The following is a 26,342-nucleotide window of genomic DNA, read 5'->3' as shown; positions in this document are numbered from 1 at the left end:
ACCTAAAGTGCATTATGATGATTTAAATAACGTGCAGTTTGCCCAAAAGTGTGGTCCCTGGCGTATGTCTTAGAGATTTCTATGCGGTACGCAATGTGTTAAAACTTTTTTGGCCCAGCCAGCATGGCTCAGTGGTTGAGCCATGACTATGAACCAGGAGGTCAGGGTTCAATTCCCAGTCAGGGCACATGCCCAGGTTGCAGGCTCAATCCCCAGTGTGGGATGTGCAGGAGGAAGCTGATCAATGATTCTCTCTCCTCATTGGTGCTTCTATCTCTCTCTCCCTCTCTCTTCCTCTCTGAAATCAATAAAAATGTGGTTTTTTTAAAAAGTTTTTTGGGCCCTACCTGGTTTGGCTCAGTGGATAGAGTGTCAGCCTACGGACTAAAGGGTGCCAGGTTCGATTCTGGCCAAGGGCATATGCCTGGGTTGCAGGCTCAATCCCCCCAGTAGGGGATGTGCAGGAGGCAGCCAATCAATGATTCTCTCTCATCATTGATGTTTCTATCTCTCTCTCTCTCCCTTCCTCTCTGAAATCAATAAAAAAATATATATATTTAAAAAGAAAGTATTTTGGGGGGAGGGGTCCTGGATAGAGGGCAGAAATGTCTGTTCCACATGTACTTGCAACACAAGCTTAGCTGAATTATATTCACCTTTTCAAGACACTGAAAGATAGCCATCTCGTCTGTGTATGTTACACTGATATATACATCTTAAACAGTAAGAGACTCTTTCTCTCCATCTCCCTCAGTGAGTTCCAGAGGGAAACATGTGAACAATTTGCTAACTGCTTACTCCATTCCGGTTGCCACAGAGTCAGCACTCCAGGATAAATGTATATATGGTTGGAATTAAACTGTGTAATAGAAAACACAGCTATGTTTTAACTCTCTTCTTCCTGCCTTGCCATCTTTATTCACTGACGTGGAGAATCCCTGTGCCTCGGGTTCACATAAGTAAGTATTCAATAAAACATGAAATACCACTTATCTTGGAGAGGCAAGAAGCCAAGGCAGGTAGAGTAAATGCTAACTGACCCCCATGCAGACTGTGTGCGTGATGGCGCTGCCGCTGCCGCTGGGAAAAGCTGCCTACACACGTTTCACGGAGCATGGAAACCATTTGTTAATGAGCGGCCATCATTTTGGCCCAGGGCCTTTTGAAAAGAAAACGTTTATACATTTGCAGAGCAGTATAATGAGATTTCACAAATGCAAAGATAAAATGTGCTATCATGTATCATGGATTGCAATATCTGGGGTTTGATTGCCTGGAGAAATGTCTCCATCAAGAACAATTATAGATTTTCTCACACCGCATACACCAGGAAACATTTAACAAGGTCTTCTTTAAGACTATTCAAATGATTAGAAAGGAAGAAAAAGGTCTATTCAGTGGTAGATGGAACCATTAAGATATGAACACATATGAGAGAGAGAGAGGAAAAATAAAAAGAATTAAGACTAGCAATGAAAATGGTCACTGGTCATTTTTGTAAACACTCGTGTAGGGAAGGAACAATCTTACGTCATATCCAGCCATGTAAACGTTCCTCCGGGGTTAAAATTGGCCCCTTGAGACAAAAGCATCATTTGTGAATTATATTCACCTTTTCAAGACACTGAAAGATAGCCATCTCGTCTGTGTATGTTACACTGATATATACATCTTAAACAGTAAGAGACTCTTTCTCTCCATCTCCCTCAGTGAGTTCCAGAGGGAAACATGTGAACAATTTGCTAACTGCTTACTCCATTCCGGTTGCCACAGAGTCAGCACTCCAGGATAAATGTATATATGGTTGGAATTAAACTGTGTAATAGAAAACACAGCTATGTTTTAACTCTCTTCTTCCTGCCTTGCCATCTTTATTCACTGACGTGGAGAATCCCTGTGCCTCGGGTTCACATAAGTAAGTATTCAATAAAACATGAAATACCACTTATCTTGGAGAGGCAAGAAGCCAAGGCAGGTAGAGTAAATGCTAACTGACCCCCATGCAGACTGTGTGCGTGATGGCGCTGCCGCTGCCGCTGGGAAAAGCTGCCTACACACGTTTCACGGAGCATGGAAACCATTTGTTAATGAGCGGCCATAATTTAGGCCCAGGGCCTTTTGAAAAGAAAACGTTTATACATTTGCAGAGCAGTATAATGAGATTTCACAAATGCAAAGATAAAATGTGCTATCATGTATCATGGATTGCAATATCTGGGGTTTGATTGCCTGGAGAAATGTCTCCATCAAGAACAATTATAGATTTTCTCACACCACATACACCAGGAAACATTTAACAAGGTCTTCTTTAAAACTATTCAAATGATTAGAAAGGAAGAAAAAATGTCTATTCAGTGGTAGATGGAACCATTAAGATATGAATACATATGAGAGAGAGAGGAAAAATAAAAAGACCTAAGACTAGCAATGAAAATGGTCATTGGTCATTTTTGTAAACACTTGTGTAGGGAAGGAACAATCTTACGTCATATCCAGCCATGTAAACGTTCCTCCGGGGTTAAAATTGGCCCCTTGAGACAAAAGCATCATTTGTAAACGACTGCTCTCTGCGCTGCCTGACACACCAGTGCTCGGAACTGCACATGCTTCCAGTCCACAACTCAAGTCTGGCCCCGTGTGCTGAGTGATGCAACTCTGCCAAAGTACACATGCAATGGACAAGAATTTTAACATTCATCCTCTGAACGCCCTCTCCCAATGCAATTGGCAAGGGCCATCCACAGCATAGGCTTTCTAGAAAGAAAATGAACCATTTGGGTGTGCAGACAAAACAGCTTCAAGTCTGCAGACATAATTGGAAAAAAAAAATATCCTAATCACTCGAAAGGACCACAGCGGATTCCAAGTGTCTGGAGAGAAACAAGTCAAGAAAGGTAAAAAGACAAGAGGAAGAGGGGAAAACAGCAAAGCTGGAAACTGCATGAGTCAGAATCAGCAAGTAGCACCTAGAGACATGAGTGTTTAGCAGAACTCGGCAGCCAGAATGCCGTTTCCTTGCCAGAGGTCACCCCCCGGACAGAGGACTAGCTATTGGTAATATTTTATCACCTTCCCGCTCTTCAGTATCACTTCATATAACCTAGGGGTATTACCTAGAATATGAAATATTATGAATGCACGTGAAATGTAATCATGTACCAGTGAGTACAGCTTTCACCCACTATAAATATTTCAATGGCAGCCTTTGTTACTGCTTAGGTCAGAGGCCATGCCAGGTACATTAAGGGGACTTTGGGGAGTCTGTGACCGTGTGTCTTGTCAGCAAAAGTGCTATCTTCTGATAACGGTGAAAAATTTGCACACTTCACCAGACATGCTCTTCCAAACACCTCAGGGAAATTTCTAGAAAGGTTGTTGGACCTGTGCTTCTTCTTACTAAGTAAATAACGTGGCAATGTAAAAAACTGGGTGCAGTGAAAGAGGAAGCCAATAGCCCAAAGTAATGGGGCAAGGGACAAGATTTTTCTTTATTGTAAAGAGAAAATGCCTCTATACAAGGGATCTGTTTTGTGTATATGTTAAATAATTCTGCAGAAAAGTAGCAGTAGCTTAACGTTTCTGTCCTTACTGTGTGCTAGGTACTATGTTACTTTTTATTTATTGTTTTTTTTAAATATATATATATATATGTATTTTAATTTCAGAGAGAAAGGGTGAGGGAGAGATAGAAATATCAATGATGAGAATCTGATCAGCTGCCTCCTGCACGTCCCCTACTGGGGATCGAACCCACAACCCAGGCATGTGCCCTGACCAGGAATCAAATTGTGACCTTCTGGTTCAGAGGTCAATACTCAACCAATGAGCCACGCCAGCCGAGCTGTTAGGTACTTTTTATGTATCATTGTCTAATCCTCATAATTACCCTTAGAAGGCAGGTACTACTAACATCCATTTAACAGATGGGAAAACTGAGGCCAAGAGAGGTTGAACAACTTGCTGAAAACACACAGCTTAGACATAGGGGGCAATCCATTAAATACCCTACTGCTGTTATATGCCTCATTGGGGGGTAAGGGGTTGAGGGACTTGAGAAAGCAAATTCCTGAGGGACTTTAAGAAAGTGAATTCCAGGGCCACAGGACAGGACAGGAGTGGAGCTAACCTGTCAAAATCTAGTAACAAAGCCACAGAGGAACAGTGAAATTACAGAAAATCTACTAGAGTCGGGAAAATGAATATATTTAAGTAAGAAATACATCCATTTTTCTAAGTTCCTACACTTATAATCATCATTTTCATTTACTTGGAATCTTGGCTCTCCAAAATTACTCCTTCTCTAGAGTTATAAACAGCCTAGGCTCTGCTACTATACCTTTAAAACCTTGATGTTTAGAAAAATACAACTCCATCCCACTTACCTTTCTTTCTACACCCCCTCCCCCCCAAATTCTGTGTTGTACATAGGTCAATAGTCCCAGGGGGAAAAAACAAAACACTAGACTACTCACTGCTCTACTGTTTCCACTACAGTTAGAACATTGGAAAATCCTCATTACCTTCCAAGCCACGTGTATTTCCAGGATATATTTGTTTTATATTTATTGCGTTTTCAAATAAAATTTCCACAGCCCAGAAAGAAGCCATGCAATGAAAACAAATCGCTTTTTACTTATACATATTTAAGGGCTAGAACATTTGCTTTCATAAGATTTTGGACTTGAGGTACAGAGCCATTAATGGTAATAATTAACTTAATTTTAAAAAGTTTATACGAGAGCCCTAGCTGATTTGGCTCAGTGGATAGAGCACTGGCCTGTGGACTAAAGAGTTCCAGGTTCAATTCCAGTCAAAGGCACATGCCCGGGTTGCGGGCTCGGTCCCCAGTGCAGGAGGCAGCCGATCAATGATTCTTTCTCATCATTGATGTTTCTATCTCTCCCTCCCTCTCCCTTCCTTTCTTAAATCAAAATATATATATTTTTAAAAAAAAGAGTTTATACGAGAGTAAAACATCTCTCTGGATAATTCTTCACTTCTTTCATAGGATCATCCACATTAAACGGTCATAGTTTCCCCATTAAAAACGAATAACAAACGTATGTGTGTATAGATGGAGGAAGCAAATATGGCAAACATGTTAACTGTGGGTATGTGGATGTTTATTTGGTCATCCTTTCATGTTTCTGATTATTTCTAGTTTATCAAAATGACAAGGGAGTGGGTGGGAGCTGGGTGGAAGGGGCAAAGGGGGAAAACTGGGGACATCTGCATACTCTCACAATAAATAAATAAATACAGACACAGGAAAGCATTTTTAAAAAGACAATAGGAGGTACAGTGGCATTAACAAAATCTTGTTTGGGATTAACAAAGCTAAAAAGGAAATTGTAAGCATGAATAAATGAAACGGTCTCCAGGGACAACTGCTGCCAGGACCTGGTCAAGGCTGAATGGGACCTGGGACCTGGAGAATCTGTTCCCATCCCAACACCCTCTGCATTAAAAAACAGCAAAGTATACTCAATGCGATAAGGAAGAGAAGTAAGATATCTACATCTCCAAGGACAGAAGAATTACCTGGGAAAAGCACTGTTATGTAGCTGATTTTTCTTGGGTTCCCTTTTACTGACTTCAACCTTCAGATTTCTTCCTGGGAGGCTAATTACAGTGACGGCTACAGCAACACAGCACAGATGAATCCACAAGTGAAGAACCCTCTCACCCCATAAAATCAAAACCACATGTAAGGATGTGTGCAAGACCGAAGGATGCTGTGGGGCTTTCAGCAGTGAGCAAAGCTTCCCTAGCCCACTGCACCCCAACCCCACCAATAACACGTTTGGTGAAGGAAAAAAGCCAACCTCATTGAAATGTTAAGGGAGAGAATAAAAATGGGTAGTCAATGTTTTTTAAAAAAACTCATCTAAATATTAAAATGGGATGCCTATTGCTATAAAATAATGTAGACGTGTGTCACTGGCAGTCACCACATTGAGAGTGAGCATTGCAGAGACAGTTTAGAGGGGGAAGAAAAAAAATAAAACTTCAAAGTTAACCCAGTTAAAGTCTGGGGTTGGGGATTCCATCAGCAGGAGAAAAGGTGGCAGAGAAATTTAATTTCTCATTTGAACTGGCTACTTCTTGCACTGTACAGAAAATGTGAGTACTAAGAGATGTCAAAAGACTTCAAAGAAATTTTTAAACTACTACCTATGGCTTAAAAGTCTCATCAATTAAAATAACAATGCACAGAGCAAACACATGAATGTTTTGAGAGGAGGATAGGTGGGTCTGGGTCTTATCAGGCTGTAATTTTAAAAGGACAAGTGGAGCAGCTGAACAAAAGGATTGTGAATATCATCCCAGTAAGTGAAGAAGAAAGATAAGGAGTTAGTCTTTAGAGACAGAGGAGGGGAGTAGCAATCACATACTCAAATTCATTCTTTTAAGATGAGGCACAGAAAGACTGGAGGACTATAGTTCCAGAAGGAACTCTAGCCCAGGCCTCCTGCCTCTTAAGTCAGCATTTTCCTTTTTTTTTTTTTTAAATATATATGTCCTATCTAATAAAGAGGGAATATGCAAATTGACCATCACACTGTCACAAAGATGGCAGCACTCAGTCCCCTCAGCCCTGCCAGAGTCCCCCAGAGCAGGCCCAAGGCGCAGGCAAGCCTTGGATGGTGGCTGCCCAGCTGCCCAGGGCCACCCGAGGCTCAGGTAACCAGGGCTGCCCAAGGCTTGCACTGCCGGCAGTGGCAGCAGCAGAGGTGTGATAGGGGTGTCGCCTTTCCCTGATCGCTGGGTCGCCTCCCGCACCTGAGCACCTGAGGGCTCCCAGACTGTGAGAGGGGGCAGGCCAGGATGACGGATCCCCCTCCAGTGCATGAATTTTCATGCACCAGGCCTCTAGTATATATATAAATGCATAATATGCTAATTAGACCAAACAGCTGATCGACCTTCTGAACGTCATCCCAGATGTCCTTCCGGATGAAGCCACAGTGGCAGGGGCTGAGACAGAGGTGGATAGGGGCGATGAGGCAGCCAGGCAGAGGGGTTAGGGGCGATGAGGCAGGCAGGCGAGCAGTTAGGAGCCAGCAGTCCTGGATTGCGAGAGGGATGTCCGACTGCTGGTTTAGGCCCACTAAACCGGCAATTGGACATCCCCCAAGGGGTCCCAGATTGCGAGAGGGTGCAGGCCAGGCTGAGGGACCCACCCCCCCGTGCACAAATTTCATGCACCAGGCTTCTAATATATATAGATATAGATATAGATTTCAGAGAGGAAGGGAGAGGGAGAGGGCACGGGCGAGGGCAAGGGAGACAGAAACATCAACAATGAGAGGGAATCACTGATTGGCTGCCTTGCACACGCCCCCTACTGGGGATTGAGGCTTCAACCTGAGCATGTGCCCTTGACTGGAATAGAAACCGGATCCTTCAGTCCACAGGCCGGTGCTCTATTCACTGAGCCAAACCAGCTAGGGCTTAAGTCAGCACTTTCTACTAAATGATCACCAAAGAACTCATATCACATTCACATACATAAGTTCTGGAAATCTACTATGGTTGGCCTAGTGTCAAGGCTAACAATACTGCATTGCTTACTTAAAATTTGCTAAGAGGGTCAATCTGATGTTAAGTTCTTATCACAATAAATAAATACATAAATAAGTAAACAAACAAACTAAAGAGAGCAGAAGGATACTTTGGGAGGTAATGGATATGTCTCTGGCCTTGATGGTGGTAGTGGTTTCATGGGTGTATACTTATCCCCAAACTCATCAAATTGCATATATTAAATATGTACAGATTTTGATTATATCAATTATATCTCTATAAAAAAATTTTTTAAATCACATGAGCAACCAGGGTTAAGTAAATTTAAGTTGGTTTCCTCAAGTGTTTTCTTAGGGAATCCATCTTAGTTTTTTTGTAACTTATACTAAACTGAGTCATGTACATGTTAACATATTGGTTTGCATGTACACTTTTTAAAGTATTTTTTGTTGACTTCAAACAGGAAGGGAGAGGGAGAAAGAGATAGAAACATCAGTGATGAGAGAGAATCACTGATCGGCTGCCTCGTGCATGCCCCACATTGGGGATAGAGCCCACAACCCAGGCATGTGCCCTGACCGGGAATTGAATTGTGACTTCCTGGTTCATAGGTTGATGCTCAACCACTGAGCCACACCGGCTGGGTGCATGTATACTTTTTTGAAAGTATGAAAAGGTCCTGGCCGATGTGGCTCAGGTTAGAGTGTCATCCCGTGCATCAAAAGGTTGCGGGTTCGATCCCTGGTTGGGGCATATGCAGGAGGCAACCAATCCATGTTTCTCTCTCATACATGGATATGTTTCTCTCTCTCTCTCTTTTTCTTTGTCTCCCCTTCTCTAAAATCAATTTTTAAAAAGTATGAAAAGGAAAATTTTAACTTTTTCAGCTGGTGGATTATTTCTAATGTGACTCATTTTCACAGTGAGATAAACCTATTTATATCAAACTGGATCATAGAGAAAGCTGAGCATAAGACTTAGAGCTCGAGATTAACACGATTCCATGAGCTCATTACTTTGTGTAAGGTGTACTTTGCGTCCTAACGAGCAGCATTTGTTATCTCTAAGCATGAACATGTTTTGTTCTCACCAGAAGCAGCCAGTGTTAAGAGAAAAAGCTGCTTCCTTTGAGAAGTCCAAACTTTCCTGATTTTGAACAAATTTCCAGCAAGTATGTATTCTTCAGCACCACATTCAACAAAGATAAAGTAACAAAACTACCTTTTCTCTAATCCCTACATAATTTAGAAGTAACTTAGTGGTTCGTTAGAATTAGTACAAAGTTTAAAAAGTCACCATTTCGGGAAATTTTTCAAAACCATGAATGAAGAACTTATTAGAAATCTGATGTGGGAGTAAATGTGAGTAAGAAGACATGCACAGAGTAAGCAAGTGGAAAATTTAATTAGCAGCAGCCAACGGTCACGGCGCATTCGCTCAGTGCCAGGCACCCTTCCAAGGATTTGACGTGTCCCCTCCAACTCTCACAACAAAAATCACAAGTTAGGTAAGAGTATTAACCCCTCTTAAACAGTGAAACAGAAGCACAGAGCTGCAAAATAACCTGATCAATGTTACAGAATAATTAAGGGTTGAAGAATTTTTGGTATAGAAGTTGTGAACAAAGAAAGAATAGAAATATGAATTTTATTGTTGAAAAGACTCTTGGGGCCATTTAATCCAAGCCCTTTATTTTAAGTAAGCAGGATGTCTTATCAACAAGGTGAACTCAAATTCATTCATATTCATTCTCATTCCCTCCCTCCCTCTCTCTCTCTCTCCCTCTCTTTCTCTCTCTCTCTCTCTCTCTCTCTCTCTCTCTCTCTCTCTCTCTCTCTCTCGTCTGTAGCAGAGCTGGCAAAGAGAACCTTATCAGGGCCAGTGTAGGCAGCATTGAGAGCCACACACCTTACCTGTGAGTTTAGAATACAAAGAGGAACAAAGCCCCAGATTTTACTTATTTGAGGGCTTAACTGGGGTGCTGAGTCTGTGTATCTAGATCTAATAGACCATACAACCTGGGCCATCAGCTGCCACCAACCCATCCTGTTATCACGTGGCTTGCAGGGTGGGCCGCTAGGTGGAAAGGCTCCCAGGACAACCAGCAGAAGCACACCCTCCCCGTCCCCACCCTCTCGACCCTGCCCCAGGCCCCAACCTGCCCAGAAAGTTCATTAGCAGCAGTGATCCATGCCCAGTCCCAAGAAATTACAGTGTTTCTTCTTATAAGGGTTAAAATCTTTAGTCCTTACCCAAATCCTTCCCATCATCAACTGTTCAATGCTAAATAATATCCAATCTAAGTAATTTCTAGAATGCCAACAGATTCTAACCCCACACTAATGTTTCTCCCACTAGGCAAGAAAAAATAATCAACTGATCTTGGACATCAAGGAATCCCACTATATAAGTAATAAAAACAGGCTTTCCTTCTCTGCTGCATAAGTTACAAAATTCTTAAAATATAAGTTCAAATATATATTGAGTATAATCAGCAAGAAATAAAAGCAGGAAATTTTCAGTACTTTCCAATTGTAGGCATGTAACTCTAAAAATGATTGGATATAGCCTAGTGTGTAAACTGTTAATAAATTCTATACTTTCAGTGTGAAATCACCATGACATACCTTTGGTATAGTTTTTCAAAACATCTGTGACTCAGGAATTTATCAGGACCACTTATAAATAGTGAATATCTTACACTTAAGAGTTACTAGTAAGTCCCGCCCGGCCGGCATGGATCAGTGGTTGAGTGTCAACCTATGAACCAGGAACTCATAGTTCGATTCCTGGTCAGGACTGTGGGCCCGATCCCCAGTGTGGGGCATGCTGGAGGCAGCCTATCAATGATTCTCTCTCATCATTGATGTTTCTATCCCTCCCTCTCCCTTACTCTCTGAAATCAATAAAAATATTTTTTAAAAGAATGAAGTTCCATTTTCATGAAATCTTTTCCTAGAGCATCACCCACTCCTTCCCCTCTAAACCCAGAGAGGTTTCCTACAGGCATCATTCTTTAGCATACAGTCTTGAATTGTCTATAAACCGATGTTGATATTCTACATTTATTTGCTCAAATAAATATTTCTTTGATATAATGTGAGCAAGGTCCCCACCCTTTTGGAGCACATGTTCCAAATCCTCTGGTGGGATACCAGAGCTTGCAATGGCGAGGGCGAGCGGTGCTATATTTTTGTCTTCCCAGCTTTACTGAGATATAATTGACAACTAAGTTTGTAATGTAATTAAAGTGTATTTAAAGGTGATTTGGCCCTGACCAGTTTGGCTCAGTGGATAGAGCGTCGGCCTGCAGACCAAAGGGTCCAGGGTTCGATTCCAGTCAAGGGCATATGGTTGTGGGCATATCCCCAGTGGGGGGTTGTGCAGGAGGCAGCTGACTGATGTTCCTCTCTCTTCGATGTTTCTAACTCTCTATCCCTCTCCCTTCCTCGCTGTAAAAAATCAATAAAATATATATTTTTTAAAAAGGTGATTTGACATATTTATACATTGTGAAAGGATTCCCCCACTGAATTAATAGACACCTCCATCACCTCACATATTCACCTTAGTTTTTCTCTTCTACTCTCTTAGCAAATTTCAATTATTCAATACAGTGTTACCAACTATAGTCACCATGTTCTACAGTAGATCCACAGACCTTATTCATCTTATAACCGAAAGTTTGCAGCTTTTACCAACCTCTCCCTGTTTCCCTGACTTTCCCGGCCTTGGCAACCACTTTTCTACTCTGTTTCTATGAATTTGACTTATTATTATTATTATTCCACACGTAAGTAATACCACGCAGTATCCGTCTTTCTCTGGCTTATTTCACTTAGTGTAATGCCCTCCAGATTCACCCGTGTTATTGCAAATGTCAAAGTCTCAGCGGCTTAAACACAAAAAGTGTGCTTCCTACTCACACAGGATCCAGTGCACATACACAGCAGGGGACTCCCACGGGGTCATTCGGGCACCCAAGCCCGTCTACCTGGATGGAGGCCCTGTTGTCCCCAGGGGCTCAGGGTCGGGGGGGAGGGGGGCGCCTAGGTCCTCCCTACCGAGCCGACTGACTCAGGAAGAGTGAGAGACTCCTCCGCAGGTTTCCCGGGCCAGGGCTTATGGTAGTGACTACATCACTTCTGCACACTTTCCACTACAAACCGCGGGCCCCTGGCCACACCCGGCTCCCAGGGAGGCTGGAACGGTCTAGCTACATGCCCAAGAGGCAAAAGAAATGTGTTTTGATGAACACAGTGTTCTCGGCCACAGAGAAAGTTCTAGTATGTTTAAGAAATAAACAGTTGACATAATAGAGCAGGGCTGGGACTAGGATGGAGTGAATGAGGCTCCTACAGTACAAAATGTAAGGAGCTGCTTACACGTAGCATAAGGCAAGTATATCTTTAAATATATATATATTTCAGAATGGAAGAGAGAGGGAGAGAGACATAGAAGCATCAGTAATGAGAGAGAATCATTGATCAGCTACCTCCTGCATGCCCTTCACTGGGGCTCAAGCCCACAACCTGGGCACGTGCCCTGAATGGGAATCAAACCATGACCTCCCAGCTTATAGATCAACACTCAACCACTGAGCCATGCCAGCCGGGCTGAGGCAAGTATATCTGGAGATTTATGCCATAATTGCCCCCTTCCTTTTCTGCCCCTATCCTGGACAATTGAATACAGAAAATGGAAAAAGAGAAATATGCTGCTTTAGATACAGTTATCGGGAAAGGAGCTGGTCTTTCTAGACAGAGTTAAGCAGCAAATGCAAAGGTCCCGAGACAGTAGCAAGTTTCCTGTTTGAGAAACAGAAAGAGGTCAATGGGCCTGAGGCGCCTGCAGAAATAAGCAGACCAAGTCACACAGTCTCCCGGGCTGACGAGGCGTTGGGCTTTATGTCAGCTATAGATGAAATCCACTGCAGCATTTCAGCGGTGACAGCAAACGCTCTGACTTCTGTTTTATGACCAATGCCTCTGGTCACCCTGTGGGGAGCGGGTCACAGGGAGATCGGCTGCGGATGTGGTACAGGACGGAGATGCTGACGACCTGCTCTCCAGCATGTCCATAGGCTGAGAGAAGAGTGATTCAAGATATACTGGAGAGGGACACAGAAGTAACAAGTGCTGCCGAGAAAACAAGGAGCAAAGGTTTAAGCCACAACGTGGATATTCATGTCACACGGAGGCAGGAAAACAGAAGAGAACGTTGTGTCTCTCTATTTAACTCATGAGCTCCTTAGGGACCAGGGAGATGCTTCTTGTGTGTTCTCAACAAGAATAATTCAACAAGGTGTTTTTAAAAGAAAATAATATATATGATCAAAGCCTCAAGGCAATATACACACCATCTCCCACCTACAGAATAAGCATCAGTACAACATTCTGAAGGAAGGTTGGCAATAAGATCTGAAGTCTCACCTTTCCTTCTCGGTGGTTAAAACCACGGCTGAGTCAAAGGCCTAGACTGAAATGCTAGCTCTGCCACTTATTAGATCGGTGATCTTGGGCAAAGTACTGACTCTCCTGTACCTCAAGATTCTTCATCAAAAGGGGGAAGAAATAGAGCCTACCTTACAAGGTCATTTGAGGATGAAATGAGATCATACGTAGCTGCAAGAACTATGCGTGGTACATAGTAACTGCTCAATAAATGCAATGATTACAGTATATTAATTGTTATATCTAGGGCTGAAATGGTTCCTAAGGAAAAGATATACAAGAATGTTCATAACAGCATCATTATTAATACTGAAGAGTTAATACTGGAATGTTTAACTGTCCAACAACAGGGACATGGATTTTTAAATTTCATGGTTATCAATAACTTATGATCCAGGCATTATAAACAATATCATTAAAAGAGTTAAGATTATGTGCTTATGATGTATTGTTTTAAAGTATTCTATTTATGGGGAAGGGAAGGAAACATCTGGAAATATAAAAACCAAAATGTTATCGCTGAGTGGAATGATGATTGCTAGCTTTGTTTTCTTCATTGTGTTTTCGGTTTTCCAAATTTCCAACAATGAATTAAATGTTGGTTTGTATTCATAAAAAAAAAAAAATACTCCTCAGCTAGTGGCTTTTTTTAACCAACAACTTATGTGAGCATGGTGTCAAGTCGTTACCACTTGCTTCCAAGACAAAACACCTAAATGTCTCAACAATATGGGGGTTTATTACCAAAATAACTTTCAAAACCAAATGAAAGAAAATGGAGTATGAAGGACATGAACTACTAGCCCCTAACTAGTGGATACAGCTCATCTGGTTTCTTAAACACATCCAGGTCAAAGGGAAGAAAATTCCTTCTCCAGAATCTTCCATCAGGAAAGACTCCGTGTGCATTCCCCGCCCCGTGTCCCTGGCTGGCAGCATAACCAGTGTCTTGTGTTCACACCTTTGCTCTAACGTCCTGGGAAGCCACTCCACTCCTAAGTGCTGTACTTCTCCGGCAGCGGCTTGCTAGAGTCGTGGATCAAATATGTTTATATTCAAAATCTCTAACATCCTCTCCAATTTGGTCCTCCTTATGGACGTTTGTGTAAATTAAATGTTCAATTTGAAATGATTAAATCTACATATTATGGTGTCTTTCATTGGGTAGTACAAAAAACTACACCAATAGTGGCCTTCTTAGTAGCAATAAGCTAGGTTTCTAAATGGATAAAGGAAAGATTTCTGTAATTGAAAGAGCCAGCTGCATCTAATAAATAGAATTTTTTTTACAACTTTGCCGTCACTTCCCCACTGAAAACATGTAATATCTAGACCCTTTCTTCATCTGCAAGTCAGACTGCACTGCACAACCAGCCACCAATGGGTCTGGAGAGCGCATTGTAAGTGGCCAGCTGCCATGCAGGTCAAGCTTCGGGGAAACTTTAATCCTTCTCAGGTGACGTTACTTGTATCCTACAACATCCAGTTGATCTCCTCAAATATTTTCCTTCCTCTCCTCTCTAAGCCTTCCAGAGAGTGTTTAAGTAGCACAAAGTACTGTTTTCCTACCCAATGAGCCTCAGATTACACCAGGCCGGAGCTACTGTACGCTCACTCAGTAGCTTCTCTGAAAGCTGTTAACAGAAAACATTATCAGAAGATGTCTAATAGAAGTCAGGTTTTCAGAAGGTTTGCATTTCATTCTTGTTAGCAGGAGCCAAAAAGATGTTTTGGATGTCAGTCTCCCACTACTGTTTCAGTAGCAGAAACTATTCATTGGAAGACTTCACCTCCTCCATCTGACTTGACACAAATCAAAGCATTTCATTCACTTATAGTGAAGTTGATTCACTGGCTGGCCAGACTCGGACCAACTCCTTACTCTAAAGATTGGCAATTAAAGGGAAAGAATTAAGTGCACTGTTTGCTTTTCCTATAATAACTATGTTTCATAGGAATAAAATATCTAGGGCTAAAATTAACTTTTTAAATTTATTTATTTATTTTGAGAGAGGGGGGGGGAGGGAAAGGGAGGGAGGGAGAAAAGAAGGGAGAGAAAATAATTTGTTGTTCCTCTTATTTATGTATTCATTGATTGATTCTGTATGTGTCCTGACTGGGGAATCAAACCCACAATTTTGGTGTACTGGGACCACGCCCTATCTGGCTAGGACTGAAATGATTTTTAATAAAATTTCAGCTAACACATGTGAAAGGAATAATGAAAAATTTTTTAAGATCACTATTTGCAACTCCTAATGAAAACTGATGACTCAGACAAAGATCATTCATAGAAGAAACCATTAGCTAAAAGGTTAATAGGAACCTTAAACTGGAAGGATCAGGCTGTTACCACATGAACCCTTGATCAATCTCAGCATCACTAAGAATGGCACACGGGGCCTTGTGCTTCCTGACTGGTGTAAAATGAAGCACACAGCACCACTTGCGGAAGTGTTCCAGCCAAAAAAGTGGAACCCGAATCTAATCCAACCTTCAAGGAGACCTTCACGTTTACAGATAATATGGAGGATATTAAAAATACAGAAAAAGTCAAATGATCCCCCAGAAGGGAGAAAATGGAAAAATCCAGAATATCAGACATTCTGCAAAAAACTGACCAGGGTTTTTCAGTAAGTCAATGGCATAGGAAGATGGGTGGGAAAGTCCTGATTTAGAATCAAAGAAACTTGAGGGACATATCAACCTAGCCATGTGTGGCTATTACTCGAATGCTGATTCATACACACCAGCTGTATAAAGATATTTTTGAGACAAATGATGAAGTTTGGTTACATACTAATTAAGATGTGTTACCAAGGAATAAGCATATTTGCAAGAAATATACATGGGATGAAAGGACATATCTGGGCTATGCTTTAAAATAAATATTTCATAATTGACAGGATACAGTTAAGAATCACATCAGCCACTGCATGACTTATTGGCCACCAGGAGTGGTACGATTGGCTTCCCTAACTCCACAACAAACTAACCTCAATCCACTAATGGTGCCTCTGGGAACCACCACTGTCCACTATCAAACAACATTTGGTTTTTCAAATTACTTAATCCCTTGACCCTAACAAAGTTTCTCCACTATACTGAGCTGGTGGAAGAAGGGTGACCACAAAATATCGTTCACCAGTAGAAGGAATGCTATGGATAGGACAGCTCTGACTTCTCTCACAGCATTAAACAGATATTCAGATCCTTGGGTAAATACAAGAATTCAAGTTAGTTTGCTCATTCCAACCACCCAACCTACAGCCGTTCTCTGCCACGTCTTCCCAGAACTAGCTCCCTCAAAATTCTTCTGTAAGCCTGACCCTGAAACACACATGCACACACACTTCCAAAGAAAGTGAACTTCTAAAATATCATCAAGAAGCAAAGTGTCAAAATTAGCATGAACTGTAACCAAGTATTCTCCCACCTACAAGAACTGCCCAGAGGACATAAGTCAAAGACTAGGTCTGCCTTTATTTAACTCAGATTAACGGATGGTAACCTGGGAGCCCCAGGTGCAGTCCTTCTCCATCCACTGGGCTGCCAAGTGTTTCTCATTCGAATGAAGAGTCTTCAAAGACCAATCATGGCAGTAGAAGAGCTGAGAAAACAAAACCCTGCGTTACCCCCAAAGGTCTACTTCTGTGGGGGTGACAGACATAGGATGTGTCACTTGGTGATAGGGATATTAACCCCACTCTGATTCCACTAAACTGGAACCTGGTCTTGAAACTGAAGCAGTGTGATAAACTACACATGCCAAGTTGAGGATGATATAGCACAAATTCCTCAACATTAGAAACCAGCTTTGCCTACAGCATGGAAGGTGAATAACAAGGGACGAGAGGGTTTTTTTAATCCGTCATCAGACTTTCATTACTTGAGGGGAGAGCAAACTTTAAAATAAAAATAAACTTTGGATTTTTCAAATAAAATCAGACAATTTCCACCATTCTCAAAGGGCTGAATCATTGAAAGAAATGGGTTTCTCCATTAACATTAAAGAACTTGGCAAACAATTTATTGGGAAGTATCAATTTGAACTTGTTTGGGCAACCCCGAATTTTACCAGTTGCTTAATTTTTTAGGCATGCCATTTATGGAAAACATCCTTAAAAAACAACCAACCGAACAAAAAACCCTAATGTTTTCCAAGTGGCTGTAGAAGCTGGAACCCATCCCTGGGCTAATGCAATTCCTAGCTTCAATATCTGCCTTCCAGATATTAAAAGTGAGAGGTTGGTTACATTTGCCTTTTGATGAAAAGGTCTTGTATAAAGGAGATTAGGGACCAAACCCAGAAATGCTCAGTCAGACTGAAAGCTCTCTTTATGGTTCCTTTTCCCCTCCCTCTCTGTGAGGATGTTACGATAATGATGGCATCGATCTTACTGGAGAAAGGAGAGCAGGTCTGCCACCAGAACCTACAGGGGAAAGCAAAGCAAACACAAATCCTACAGAAAGTCAGAGAACAAAGCACAAGGAAAAGAATGCAGAGTGCGCCCTCTATCGGTCTGAGCGTCCTCATTGTGGAGTGGCTGCTTGGCAAGTCGTATCCAGCAATAGGTGAGAGGCTAAGGCCCTCACTGTGGAAAAATTCCAAATGTGCTGACCCAGCAGCAAGGATCCAGCAGAAGCCCATTTGGCCAGAACCGAAGAGGGCTCAGCCTGGTTCTGACCAGTCTAAGAACTGGCAGCATGAAACATACAAGTCACACCAGTGCCGGCACCATATGGCATCAGCTGGAAGATTGCAACAGCGATTGCTAAAACTATATCATTGCTTTGTTAATGCGATAAAAATTAGACCATATGAAAAGTTTTAACAGAACCCCTTATGCTGTCTATTTTTTTTTGTACTTTCATAAACTTTTTAGGGAAATGGAGAGGAGACATTAACAGCTATTGTCTTGGAGTAAGGAGTATTAGCCAAGTAAGTATTTACTAAAATAAATCTTGAGATGGTGCTCCCAATGTGTCCTCATATTGTAAAGTATACTCATGGCAAATGGCTATAAAACCAACACACAGAACATGAACTTGGAGAACAAATTTCTGTATCAGTGTGAAGCAGCCAGTTGGCATCATGCTAATTAAGAAGGTTACCTTCTATTTCTTTAATCATTGCTTCTTAACGTGTCGAAGGAAAGAGATGAACTGTGGGCCACTTTGATAATTCAGCAAATGCTCTAGATCCTCTCTCTATATATACCCACCCCCCAAAAAACAAAAAAGCTTTTCCTCCTAATTACAGGAGACACAAAAACACTCTCCCCACCTCTGGAGTCCCCAGTGAAGAAACCTTACTCAAAACTAATGTTCCAACCAAGCTGAACTCTGTTTTATAAGTGTGCTTAATATCCTCCAGTGGGTGATGAAAATGAAAAGGTTCTGAATAAATTGTAAGGCTTTCCCAACAACTATATAAGGGGGAAAGCTACCTATAATTAGTTTCTAGGCTTTAGAGTAAATGTAAGAAATATTTAATAACTTTTCTCTAATCCTGATTGGTTATCTGATTGTATCCTGATGGCTAAAATATGTGTGTATACATAAAATACGTATATACACACACATGCATGAGTGTGCACCCACAGACACACACACATTCGTTCTGGCTATGGGAATACCAGAAATAAAAGAGGTTCCTATAATTCATATACAAGATTGATTTTAAAAATAATAATAAATTTAGTCATATTAATATGCAAATTTTATCAGATCACACTTATGGTCCTACACCTCAGTTACTCCACCCCTTCAGCCCTCTGTTACTTAATATCAGTTACATTATTAGCATAATTATGAGTTGTAGTTAGTTCTGAGGCTGAATAATAGTCTGTGGACCAAAGAACTTTGAATGGGTACAAAGGTGATTTCTTTCCTTTTTTTAAGTGAATATTTATGTTGAAAGTGTATAAGAAAAGCCAGGCAATTCAGGAGGGTTGAATTCTAGTTCTGTTTCTTTTCAATGTAACTGTTAGTTTTTATAAAATCATTTATTTCAGTGAGCAGCTCATCTTCCTAATAAATCAACCCAGTCTCAACTCTTTCAAAGGTAGTGAATTATCAGTGCTCTCCTGAAAGTCACAATACAAGAAACTACATAGCCTACTCACACCTACAGAACTTGTTCTAAAATGCATGCACGCACACACACACCTGTGACTCTCACAAGTATCTCTACATAGCTAAATTTACACTGAAGTCATAAACATAAGGACACAGACTGAATGTTCTCCTGCACTAATTGATCTATGTTATTGATATGATTACCTTTTAAGAAGATAAATACCGCTTCCTTTTATTTTCCCCTAAATGCTTATTCATATAGACAAACTATTTTGGAGCAAAAAAAAATCCATATTGACTCTTTCTCTAAAAGAAGTGTTTTTAAAATATAGGTTACCCCCCGGCCAGAGTTTACCCTACCCTGCCCCAAACTCACCTGTCATTGGAGATACTCTATCATTCAAATTATAAACAGATGTGTAGATAAAAGACTCCATAATAGAAGCCACAGGCATGAGTCTATAGGAGCTAGTGGGGGGCTGTAGAGGACAGGACATCGGGAACATCACTCACAAGGGTCATCAGAGTTAGAGCAACTCAACTGCATGTAACCATAGGCACTAACACACTGAAATCCTGAAGATTATGAAGAGAGACTACAAGATGAGGACTGGGCTGGGGATGCTTTTATACGTCAGTGTTGTTTTGTTTGTCTTGAAACTCTAAAGAAGAATACAGTAAACAGTGAGTGTATACTCATTGTCTAATCATTCATTCGAAGTGCAACTATGTCCAAAGACCTTTGACTTAAAAAATTTCTCATGAAGTCACCAAAATCATTTTAATGGGAAATAAACAAAACCTCATAGTCAATGACTTTTTGTTCAGCCACAACTTGTGGAGGAAGCATTCTTTAGACTTCGTTTAGGGGAGTTATCAAGATGAATATGCTGAATTTCTGCCAAAGAGGAACCTAAAATATAGTAATAAGATTTATGGCAAAATAACCAGACTAGAAGTGAAAATAAGAGTTCTTTAAGAGCAGCACAAAAAGTTAAGAAAACGGGAAAATTCCAGGAAGGCTTCGCAGAGGCAGTGACGTTTTAGCCACGGACTACACATGTTCAACAACATGAGAACACATGGCGTGGTTGGAAATGAAGTAATCTGGTATTGCTTAAGAGTATGTACTTCCAGGGTGGTGGAAGGTTGGAAACAGGTTGCGGTCAGATGATGGGGAACCTTGAATGCAATGTAAAAAAGGCAGTTGATATGGAGACCTGGAAGGTTTGAGGTTTATTAGAAGAGAAGTCACATGATCATGGATGAGGAAAAGTCAGTGTGGCAGCCATCACTGTAAAGGATGAAGTGAGGAAGAAGTGGATGCTGGGAGATGAAAGTCAGTGAGGGTCTGAGCTACAAAATACCTTTGGGAATGGAAAGGAAAGAGTGGATATGAACAGCATTTCTGAGGTAGACTGACTAGGACTGAATGAACCAATAAAAGAGGAAATAGGAAAGTCAAAGCCTACAGTGTGGCTTCCAGCCTTGACACATAGAAACCCCATGAATAAAAATAAGAACACAGGCAGAGGAACACGTTTGGGAGAGGGCATAAAAGATAAAGAGAAGTTGTCAAGTTTGAGTGTGCATGAAATGGAAAACATACCCATACAGGAAGGTGCATGGAATATCTATCCATATAGGAAGGTGCATAGGTTATCTATCCATATAGGAAGGTGCATGGACTATCTATCCATATGACAGTAGTTGGGAAATCAGAGGGTAATATATTCTGAAGCTCAAAAAAATCATTCATTCTAAAAAGAAAAAAAAGTTGGGACTTGAGTTGAAGGGCTCTATGTGTAAATAACAATTCAAGATATAGGGATGGGTGCAATCTCCAAAGGAAGAATAAAGAAATAGTAGTCTGTGCCTATTCCAAATGAGGGACATAAGAGAAGTGGGCAGAATGTGGAGGCAAAACTAGAACGTGGAGCCACTAGCCAAAGGAAGAGACTTTTCTGGATAGGAGTGATAAGATATCTCCCGAGGAACAAGTAACAGGACTGCAACCATGTTGGTGAAGTTGGCAATGAGGTGAGTACTGGGTATGGATGACATCAAAACAAAACAAAACAAAAACAAACAAACAAACAAAAAAAAAAAAAAACACTTTCCTGAAATGAAATGAATGAAAGAGGACTGTTAAGCAAGGGAAAAGAGAAGTGAAAAAAAGGTGGGGGGGTGGAGATTGGAAAAATCCCTGGGAAAGGAGATGAAGAATTTTAGAATTAGGGGGCAGCAGCATGCTTGAAAAAAAAGTGAGTGATACAGAAAGTCCTAGAAGAGAGAAGAATAAGGGTTGGCCTTGAAAAACTGAAAATGCTCTATTCTTTCTTACTCATTCCTTCTCCTCCTCCTCCTTCCCATCCCTTGTCTCCCATCCTGTTCTGTCAACCTGGGTGAGAGAAAGATGGAAGGAAAACAAGAACTGAGAAAGATAAGTGAAAATCCTTTTTAGTTGCAAAAACCCAATCCCTTATAGTCATACCATCCCCACCCCTCTTCTTGACACACACCCACACACCTAAATATACACACACATATATACCTGTATGCTTATATACATGCCCTATCATATAAATAGTTAGGTCTGTAATATATGCACTTTAATATTAATTTCACCCTCCATATGTATTCTAGCTAAAATATGAAAATTTATAAACATGGTTATGTAACACTATATTTACCTAAGGGTGAGCCCTTGATTGCTGCAAATCCTGAGGGAAAATAATGAATATCATGATAATTTAAAAAAAGGAACGTTTAAAACTTTATCTTCATATGAGAGCTTACCATCTCCTTTCAGCAGAGTGGTGATCAAGTGATATATCAAAAGATGTCTGTCATCTATTTCCTGGCCTTGGGAGGGGTGAGAATACTTATTTCCGGGGGAAGGAGGGAGGATGGATTAAGAGGCAGCCATTTGGGAGGAAAGAAGTAAAAAGTAGCCTGGACAATCCATAAACTGGCCAGTTAGTCTCTGACTAGATCAAGAGGTGGTTTTGCATTAAGGAATTAGAAGTGTAATTTCCAACTTGTGATTTCTGCAAATATTGGATTCCACCCAAGCTGGATTTTAAAAGCAGATACAGAAAGCCAGGATTAAATGGAGGCCTGGGAGAGCGTCACCTATTCTGAATCACTTCCAAAATTTCAGTAGCTAACTAAGGTGTTGGTTGGGGCATGGCACCTTTCTGACCCCCGTGCACTGCTAAGACACTAGCTGGAAAAACCCAGAATCATGTGGGAAGAAAAAGCAGCCCATTAACCAAAGAAAAGAAAGAACGTGTTTATGTTGCAAAGTTAAACATCGCATCAGCTTTTCTGAAGTATCTGGAACTTAAAGAAAGTAAGCATACAAAATGTATTTTGAAGCTTTTTTGTTTAAGTGCAGGTTAATATGTTCCATGTGCCATTTCATATTTTGAAAGAAGACTGTGAGGAATAAGCTATCACTCAAAGTACTTGTAAAAGCAAATATCTCCAAATTTCTTCATTCCATTTTTAAAGATGCAAATTAGTTTAGCCCTCTAAGGTGTAAGAGAAAACGAGAAAACGTGTGTTTTTTTACCAACCTCAGTTGCCAGAAACACACCACACAGTTTGTGATAAATACTTCAGTTTCAGGGAAGAAGCCAAATCTAATCTTAGGAAAATGAGATGCTCCCACACTTCAGTATGGAAAAGGCTAGGGCAGGAAGCACTTGTTACACCGCGCCCCTGACCATCAGACCACCAGGAACACCAATTACAGGTTTGGGGGCCTTGCTGCTTTTAAAGAATTTTATCAAGAAGTTCTCATAAAACCCTGGTTAAAATGTGACTGAGCATTTAAACAGAATGAGAGAGATATAAATATAAGTCACTATGTACCAGGCTCAAGAAATCCCAGGGGCCTATAATAAAGTTATGATGTGTCTATCCACCTCTCAGTAATTCAGCCTGAAATGTGGCTTACAACCACTACAAAAAAATAAAACGAATCAAATAAGCCAGTTTACCATACAAATAAAATCATGAGAGGTCCAAAGACAGAAGCAGGCAGGAGGGGTTAACAGTAGCTAATAACGACTATGCATTTGAATGGGAGGTGGGTCAGGGGGCCAATGAGGTATGACTGTTAACATATAGACAGCACAGGAGTTGTCAATCAGCTTTTCAAAACGTTGACACGTGTCTCCCCTCAAGATATTCTCAGTATTGTGTTCATGCCTAATTCATTTTCAAAATTATTGCTGCCGGGCCCTATTAGTGTTTATCAAATGCACTTTTATTTTAGAAATGTTTCCAACTAAAGGGGAAGAAAGATTACTCGGGGTTGCGTATGATGGTCCCCCCCAGAAAAAGGTTTGTCCAAAAGGGGGGAAGGTCGGCATTCTATTCTCTAAATCCTCTGGCTATATTTTGAAATAAAACATAGAGTTAAACGATATATTTGCTCTCTATTCCAGACTGGATGCAATTGATTTTAACTGACTAAATTATCTGATCTCTGCCAAGAATTTTATTTCATTAAGAAAATGATATTATAGCGCATCTGAGATCATAGAGCAGACTAAACATAATGCCAAAGAAGCTCTGAGAATGCTCCACAGTGAAGGGCTGATTATTTGCAGATGGGATATGAAAAAAAAAAAAGTATCAGATCCCAGGCATTAGCCTAACCAATCCTGGTATCACTACTGCCTACATGGCAGCACAAAGCCAAGAACATAACTGTTCTTCTGAACCACAACACCTTCTTTTTTTAAGGTACTAATCACTTTTCTTCCTGGAAAGTAATATTTAACTGCCACTATTCAAAAACACAGGGAAAAGGGGAAATGTTGGTACCACAATGGGCTCTAGCATGTCAGCTGTCACTGCGGACATGATTTGGCCTGTAGTCAGGCACTCACCAAGGAGCTCATTTAAATCCATCTCCTTGGGGGAAGCCAATTGTTTGGTATGCGCAACAATTGGTGTAGGATCAATCAGTGGACATGAGATCAATTAAAACCAGCTTAAGTTTGTGAAGAGGAACAATTCACACAACCTGAGTTAGATCTCTATTCATTCCAAGACTCTCACAATGCAATCCTTAAGCTTCCTTGCAAAGCAGAATAGCTACTATCACCCTACACTGTCTAGCCAGCCCTTTAAGTAGTTCCACTTTTAATTAAAAACACAGTACCCCCTTTGTTGGCACAGATAGTGTGGTCACTTTTAAGGACCGCAGTTATTTTAGCCAGAAACTTGGGGTTTGGGAAGGGACATCTGTTAAGAAAAAAAAGAGGTGGGGGAGGGGAGGGAAATACACTTTGATAGAATTTTATTTTTCTTTACAGCCCTCCCAATTTACATGTACTTGAAAGCATTTGAATTTTATGAAATTGAAAAGTTGGTTTGGCAAAAGTTACCACTGCAGACTTTAGGACCGGGTTGCTAAATGTCAGCACTTGGGGGGTGTGGAGGGTATGAGATTTTGCTAAAGCGGCTTTGAAATAAATAGGCTTTGCCTGGATACCTAAGAAGGCATAGCAGGACTTAGAGATGGCACCGGAGAGAAGCATGCAGTATCGCTTCTGGCCGCAGGAGTGCTGTAATGTCACTCTCCACGTTAAACTCTACAGACACAATGCGCCGGATTCTTCCCAGCTCAACCGCAACCGGGCAGACTGTGTGGATCAGAAAGACATCCCTGAATTAGCAAGTCCGCTAATAAGCAAGAACTTGGCGGAGGGTTTTCTGATATTTTTATATTTCTCAAACTCTAAGCACTTGACTTTTTCGACCCAGTAGACTGCAACTTCTGCTTCTAAGAGGGGGGAAGAAGGGGAAGCCTCTCCAAACACTGTCGACCACAGTGTAATCAAAAATTGCCAACTCAACCAAATAATACCTCGAAAGAAAACACTGGGGCAGAGAAAGGAGCCAGTGGGAGGGGCGGAGAAGAGGGAGACAGAAAGGACTTTTCCAAGACTAATATCAATATCAAACTCTCATGGCTTCTGGGAGACATTTCTCCCTAATATTTTTATACAGAAAAGTCTCTAAAAATAAGCATTTCCAAATGTCAGAGAGGAGAGAGAAAGAGCAAGAGAGAGAGAGGAGTCTCCTTGTAAACCACAGGTTTGCAGCGTCCGCTGGAGCGCAGGCTGGGGAGGCTGCACCGCACGGGTTATCTCCGCTCTGCCCTCGGCGGGGCCAGCCTCCAGCCCCGCGGGTAGGTGCGAACAGCTTAACGACTTCCTAAAGAAACTGTGAAAAATTAGGGTGCGAAAAGCTCGCTCCAAAATCTGGATGCAGGACTGGAGATTCCATAAAACGAGTTATAAACAAATCACATCACAGGTCGAGCGAGACGTTTACAGCCCAGAGGAATCAAGATCTGCTGACCTCAAGGCAACTCCTAACCGCGCCAAAGTTCAAATTGCTAGATGGCTCTGAAGGGCGGCTGCGCACCTCCCAGGAGCGGGCAGTGCAAGGTGTAGGAGGGTTGGGGAGTGGCGGGGAAGGGGGGGGGGCGCGTTAAATCCCGCAGAAGACTTTACTGCGCTTAGCAGCTCTTCCTCTAAATGCAGTTGGATTAGCTACAGCCACAGCGGGGCTGCGAGGCAGCGCTTGGCGCTCTAACTCTGCAGGAGAGCTCGCGCTCTGAGCCTTTCTGGAGGCTTCCACTCGCCTCCTCCGCAGCTCACACAAGTGATGGAGAGGGAGGGAGCGGTTGAAAAGCCGCAAGTGAATTTCATGGAGACCAGAAATCTCTCTCAGAAATAGCTGCTTCGTGGAGAGAAGTAAAGGGAGAGGGCAAAGCCCGGCCTGTCCCCAAAACATCACGGGACTAGCGAGCGCTCCCCAGAAAACCTGCTCGCCAGCCCCTGCTCAAGGCAGACAGTTCCGTGCAGCAGCTCATGCAGCCTGAGGCTCCAGAAAAAGCCATCAGGGCTGCCCTTTTCCTGGAAATGCAGGTCCTCCGCCTCGGCTTGTGCCCTCCGAGCCGCTCTCCCGCTCCCTCGGTTACACGCGCGCACACGCGCCGTTCGGCAGTGCCCAGAGCGATCTGGGGCCACGATTTGGGGCGCACGTGCGCGGGGGAAGGTAGGGCTGCAGGGGAGACGGTCAAACGGACTAAAAGGAAAAGGAGACAGAGAAGAGCAAGGAACCTGAGGGCCAAATAAGAAATGAGACCAAAGGAGAGAGGAATTCCGAGGAGACGCGCGGCGGCGAACCTGGGCAGGACCACTCCACGGGGCCCCGAGCACCCCACGGAAGCCGGGCTCCCCGCACGAGGCG

General features: G+C 41.9%; 1 protein-coding gene across 2 annotated transcripts in view; it reads right to left on the bottom strand.

Moving 5' to 3' along the window:
- RSPO2 (R-spondin 2) overlaps positions 1-26,342 on the bottom strand; it is a 143,472-nt gene that overhangs the window by 116,531 nt on the left and 599 nt on the right. The window lies entirely within an intron of this gene.

This window comes from Myotis brandtii, unplaced genomic scaffold, assembly GCF_000412655.1.
Source record: "Myotis brandtii unplaced genomic scaffold, ASM41265v1 scaffold285, whole genome shotgun sequence".
Taxonomy (NCBI): Eukaryota; Metazoa; Chordata; class Mammalia; order Chiroptera; family Vespertilionidae; genus Myotis; species Myotis brandtii.
Note: the sequence above shows the minus strand (reverse complement) of the source record. Positions and strands in the feature narration are given on the sequence as shown.